Source organism: Marmota monax, unplaced genomic scaffold (genome assembly GCF_021218885.2).
Source record: "Marmota monax isolate L192 unplaced genomic scaffold, Marmota_monax_Labrador192_F-V1.1 WCK01_AAM20220418_F8-fsc00114, whole genome shotgun sequence".
NCBI classification, from domain to species: domain Eukaryota; kingdom Metazoa; phylum Chordata; class Mammalia; order Rodentia; family Sciuridae; genus Marmota; species Marmota monax.
The window spans coordinates 5486455-5492679 of record NW_026694943.1 but is presented as its reverse complement, the minus strand read 5'-3'; the positions used below and the strand labels follow the sequence as shown (position 1 = coordinate 5492679).

General features: G+C 44.4%; 1 protein-coding gene across 14 annotated transcripts in view; it reads left to right on the top strand.

Annotated features, from left to right (window-relative positions):
• Positions 1 to 2285: 2285 nt before the first annotated feature.
• Positions 2286 to 6225, top strand: part of Syne1 (spectrin repeat containing nuclear envelope protein 1) — a 428383-nt gene continuing 424443 nt past the window's right edge. For 8 of the 14 annotated variants that reach the window (XM_058573637.1, XM_058573626.1, XM_058573636.1 and 5 more), the window contains exon 1: positions 2799 to 3000. The gene's annotated coding sequence lies outside the window, so the exon portion shown is untranslated. Of the gene's footprint in view, positions 2495 to 2797; positions 3001 to 6225 lie in introns of those variants that run through there. The other 6 variants (XM_058573630.1, XM_058573631.1, XM_058573623.1 and 3 more) reach the window with 2 other exon arrangements.

Here is a 6225-nt window from a genome sequence, read left to right as displayed (position 1 = left end):
GGCATCATCCTCATTACCCAACCACCTCCCAAAGGCACCACCTCCAAATATTGTCACCTTAATCATTCCATGTCACCATGTGAATTGGGGTGTAAAGGGTTATATGGGCATTCGGTATATAGCCATGCACATGTTCTTATGCCCCGTAAGTTTTATCTGTTAAGTATTTTTCAGATCCATCTATTTTTGCCATCCCTATCAGTCTAGGAAAGAATGCCAGAATATTTTCTGAAGGAATACTGCAGCACCTTCCTAACTGGTCAGTGTTTGTGGATTCTGGCTCCAATTCTAATCTGTTTTCCATATTCTAGCCAAAGAGCAAATTTCAAAGCATAAATGCAATCAGGTCACACCACTTACTAGACACTCAATTCACATAATGACAAGACACCTCTATTCAGGGGACTTTTGAGGGTCCCTAGTATGTTTTGAGCCTCACCTTGTGCCCTGTTCCCTGAACCTCCTGCCTGCCCCTTGCATTCTCTTCCTCATTTCCTCAAATGCACCATGTGCTTCTCTTCCCTTGAGCCCCTGTGTTTGCTCTGCCCTCTGCCTGAAGTGCTTCTCCCACAGCAGCCCCTTTTACCTCTTCAATACCATCCTTCTGTACATCCCAGTTTAAGTGACTCTCCCATACCTAAGTCTTTCTATCTCTGAAATAAATTAATGCCCCCAACAGGAAGCTTCCTAACACCATTTCCCTTTTTTGGAAAATGAGATTTGACAAGAGTTTGTGTAGTTCTGTCACGAATTCCTGTCTCGCCCTGGCCATACCATTGGCTTAGTGAAGGCAGGAACCAGGTTAGATTCTGCTGACCACTCTAGGTCCAGAGCTCAGGACAATATCTGGTATGTGCTAGGTGATCAAGCAGTAGTTGAGTCAATGGAGCAACAAAAGCCTTCCCTGGGGAGTCTGAAAAAGACAAGCCCTTTTCAAAAGTCTAAAATAGGAAAATAGTGTTGAATGAGCTGAGACTATAAGTTTGGTTCAACAGGGAAAAAAAAAATGCCAGCCGAAGTCTCCAAGCTCCTCTCTGTCTGATCCTGGGGGAACAGATTAGCTCTAGCTAAGAAGTTTCAGTTGATGGGAGAGATGTTTCCAGCTTATATTAAGTAGCCAGCTCCCTTCTCAAATAAGTCAACTGCAGAAGCAGCTGCTAACACAAAGAATCTCAGGTTTGTAGAGTACCTTCCCACCTCATATTCCAAAACAAGTCAGCAGGGACAATTCCCTTCTATGGAAGGAGGATGAACAGGGAGAACTGAGACAGTCCAGTTCTTTCCTTCTGAGAAACCTCAAGTCTGGACCCCAGTCTAGTAACTTGGAACACTCAGGCTCTGGCTGTTATTTCCACATAGGACTCAGAACAGCCTTTATGTATGTCACCCTCAGGCGGAGGTGGGGTACCATTGGTATCAACTCAAAACACCATCTCTGCTCCTACAGCCCCAACTTCCTGATAAGTTCCATAATTAGCCAATATTTGGACTCCTAATTAAAAAAAAAAACTCAAGGAAAGAGAATATATCAGATTAGTTTGCCAGATTTGTTTCAGATGTTATTATTTTGATAGGATCCAGAAAAAGAGAATTTGAAGGAAATGGAAACCTAATAGTGTGAATGTTGGCTGCAGGTGAGGGAAAGGCAGGAGGCAGAGAGAGACAAACTTCTCATACTTTACAAATTGGTCCTTTCATTCATCAAATTTAGAAAATCAGAGTTTTGTTAAGATCGAAGATTCAAGGAGTAATTATTATTTTTGAGATTCTTGCGATACAGCCTCAATTATTTTAGCTGCAGTAATCCTGTTGGACTTGGACTTCATTGTCAGTGAAGAGAAACTTTGTTTAACTTTGCTTGGAAACGGTAAAACCACAACAAAATAAAGTCTCCTGAATGCTCCTAGGCAACACTGCAATCTCCTACACAACTGGGAGGACTTGTGGTCCTTCACAATTTTCATGGCAAGTCTGAAGGACCTAAAGGTGTTCTTTTTATAATTCTCATAAAATAAAAACAAAATAATTCTAAATTAAGGTTTTAAATGCTATCTCAAGAAATCTAAGCTTTATAAACAACAGTAACAAAAATCTATAAAGCCTGACTAGTCTCTTCAAATTAATTGTTCCTGGTTTGACAGTCCAAAGGTCAGCTGTTGGAATCTTCTTGGAGGTGGTTTTCAGAGGAGCCGGCTGAATGTGTTCCTGGAACTGCATCACGTCCTTCCTGGGACCATCAGGGAACCTCCCGGTCTTTCACGATAGGTTCTGCTCCGGAGGTCCACCGGGCGGTGGAACCCTGGGCAATAGTTGGCAGCCAGGCCAGCACAGCTCCTCTAGGCAGCTGGGGCAGCAGGTTCCAGCGCCCTGGGACATTTCCTTCCCACCTCGACTACCTGGAGCTGGACCCCTAGCAGAGCTTGCTAAGAGGTTAGGTCAAGCAGAAGGACTTTGCGATTGCAGAGAAATAGCTGAGGCCAAGCATCTTTCTGAGGTAGGGGGAAGCCTAGAAGCGAGACTTCAGGTCCCCGCCCCCAGCTCCGCCGGGGAGCAGTGCATCCCGGAGCCGGCGCGGGGCCCGGAGGGGGTGTGGCGGGCCAGGGGTAGTGCTGGGCCCCGGCCCGTAGGCTGAACCTCATCGGTGACTTTCCCTTCGGGCAGGAGCACTGGCTGCGGAGGGCGGGAGATGGGGGAGGCCTAACCCCCTAGTGTGCAGCCGGGGGAGGAACCGATCGCGGAGGGAGGGCAGAGCAGCCGAGCAGCGGCGCAGCAGCGAGTGGCGCGCGCCCGCCGGGGTGATCGTCAGCCCCGAGAGGGGCTGGGATTGTTGTACTCTGTCACCAGGGCGGCCGGGCTCCCTGCAGCCCTGCAGACCGCGCCCGAGCGCCGGCGACAGGGCGGGCGGACAGCTGCTCACCCTCGGGTCCCTCCGAGCCCGGCGCAGCGAGCCGGGAGGAGGCGGTAGCTCGCGTCCCGGAACCTGAACGAGGCCGAGAGAAGGTAAAGAGAGAGAGAGAGAGATGAGAGGAGAGAGAGGAGAGAGAGAGAGAGAGAGAGAGAGAGAGAGAGAGAGAGAGAGAGAGAGAGAGAGAGAAGTGCAAGGCGCACAAATTGCAGACAAATCGTAAGCAAGTTTGTGCTTGCACGCTGAGGCGCTGCGTACTGGGTGGGAGGGAGAGAGTGGCGGTGGTGGTGTGCGTACGTGTGTGACACTCATGGATAAGGAGATAAGGAGGTTGGGGAGCCTCTGCATCTCGTACGTAGATATCCCTATTAATATCCCCCTCTGTGAGTTGTCATTTCCGCTTGTGGCACGTCCCCTGGGCTCCAAGGATACCGAAGCAAAAGGCAGCCACCCTCGTATTGTGATGGTCGGTACTGTTGCTACTATCTGATAGGAGATGTAGGGCGTTGGACAATTTCTAGGAGCCTCCTTTCCTCCACCCCTAGACTATTTTAGGAAGGCTGGGGGAGGGAAAATGGGTAGCGGAGCCCAGGGCTTGAAGACTGCGCGGAGGCCAGGGCGACTCCCCCGGCGCAGTCGTGGTGCAGTTGCTTCCAGGCAGAGCCTACACTAGAGGGCAAGATAACTTTCATCTCCTCAGATAGACACGTTTCAGACAGATTTTGCCCTGCTGCCGGAGGAGTTCTGGGAAATGGTGGTTCACAGCGGGGCAGGTGCATCGCAAAGGGCAGAATTTAGTGCAAAATGCAGCATCCATCAGACCCAGAAAGGAAAGCCCCTGGGGAAAGGAGATTGGCTGTGCTGCTTGGGATAACAGTGTTTGATGCTGGAAGTTCAGGCCTCTTCCATTAAGAGTCAGGTTCAAATAAGAAATATCAGCTCTGAAACCTCAGCAGCCTGTGATGTTCACTTCTGAGCTTTTCAGTTTGGAGTGAAAAACTTACATGTATCGGATTTTTTTTTTTTTTGTCAAGGTTAAGAAAGCCCCAAATGAATTATTTTTCTGTTCTTTAATGCAAATTTATTCGTCTTGATCTAATAACTACTTTCCTAAAGGCAGGATTTGTGTACAAAAGCCAGTCCTATGCAAGAGAATGCCTACTAATTTTAAATCAAGCAAAGGTTATTAATATGACCTACATCTGCATAAAATGCTGATTTAATTGTGAGTCATGAGGATTGTTCTTTGTGAGAGGCTTTTTATTCCCCATGATGAAACAAATTAATAATATGGATAAAAAAAAGTTTTGGTTAAATGCGTAACTAATTTTCTTGTGTTTTTCAGTCTGTTTATTACTTTGTAGCAGATTTAGAACAAAATGTACCGGATCACTACTAACTTAATGTTTCATGTTGAAGATAAAAAAAATAAAAACATGCTCAGACAGACCATTATCATAATATCGCTAGCCTTTGAAAAATATTCAATCAACTATTACATCATAGCCTTACTTTTATTTTTCTTAACTAATGATTTTCCACAAACTGATTTGCTTCTGTCCTTATTGTCCCCAAGTAAGCATTCTTTTCACTTGATTCCTTGCTACCAGGGAGCAGGGACTGGGAAAAACTACTTTACCATTTGAAAAATGTCTAGAATTGCTGGGTGCTTCACTATGTCCTACTCTCTGATAATTATGCAGCCTGCAGCTTCTGGCCACTGTCAGGAGGTGTGACTATAACAGGAAGTAAGAGCAAGGTGGGTGGCATTTTTGCAGTTCTAGCTACTGCAGCCACACCCTGTGGCCTGAATGTGACTGGTGAGCAGCGCCCAAGACACCTCTGTGGGGCAGATGTCTCTTAACTGTGTCCTTCCTTGAGGTCTAATCTAAGGAGAACTAATGTTGGGCAAGAAGTGAAATACATATTGAGCAAGGTATGGAAAGAAGGCGGCAGTTATCTTTGGGTGCATTTTATACCCCCAGCTTACAAAATCATTTGCATCATAACCCTGAATGTTTTTCATGCTGTTTTCTTCTATAATTTGTCTTGTGCTTACTTGTTGGTATTCGTGTGACTCTAGGAAAAGGACCATTTCTTATCATTGTCCTGAATAATTCTTAATAGTGAATAACAGAATTATTTACTAATAACCTGAGTACATATATTAGTAAATATATTTATATTAAGCCAATGATGTCCCTCTTCTTTCCTACTTCATAGCCATCTTAATGTTTATTAAGTAATGCCATTACTAAGGGCAGAACAGACAAAAAATAATTACATTTAAAATTAGAGAATTATGTGAATTTAAGCCAGTAAAAGTCTTGGAGCGGGTGGTTGAAAGAACTTTTACATTTTTAATTTAGTAGTGAATTTCAATATTATTGCTTTCATGTTCATATTTAGATATATAACTAAGCAATATTTACATATCATACTGCTGTGAATCTTTTTATGCATTTATGGTCTCCATTCTTTTTCCCCCCATTTTTTCAGGGTTTGGAATTTTCTGCTATAGTTTCCTAATATCTAAAATTTTGGTTGTATTGCTTAAAGGTATATTCTTGTGGCCTGGTAGTATTTTTCTTACTGCTTCCTTAGTGTATTCCTTTCTAGTCACACAAATAAGAAAGTGCTGTGGTAGCCTTTGGTACATTTTGGGTAAGACAGAACAAGTTGAGTTGTGACACTTCATAACTGTGCTTTTCACAGGTATTGGTGGTAAGAAGACACTGTCAATCAGCTAGCAGAATCCCAAATAGCACAGAGTCGAAATTCCCTCTGCATCCTGCACTGTGAGTGCAGCAGACAGTTATTGATTGAATGTTCTGTTTGTCCCCACTGTGGCCTGGACTTCTCCATTACAAGTCACCCTGTCTGATTTGTGGCAATAGTGTTTATATCATCTCCCCCTCTGGTCTGTAAGTTCAATGAGGCACTTGGTCTTTCTTGTTCACCATTTCAGTATACACTGAGATCCATTACAAATATTTTCTCAATACATATTGGCAGTGAAATAATAAATACAGGAATATTACCTTTCTGCTAAGTATGATAAATATATTTAACTGCATTTTCTTAGTTCCTTCTTCTGGAGAGATGTAGAGATGGTGTAGTGTACGATCCATCAATGTCTACCCCATTCTCCCCTTCCATCCAAGTGCCCGGTTTCACCCTTTATTCTCTAACTCCTCACCCCACAATATCCTGCATCTATTAAAAACTCCTTTCAAAACCCTGGGATGGTAAACTTATTGCTTTTTCTGGATCTCCCTTTGGTGACCGGTTCTGTAGGTCATGTTCACAATCAGAACACC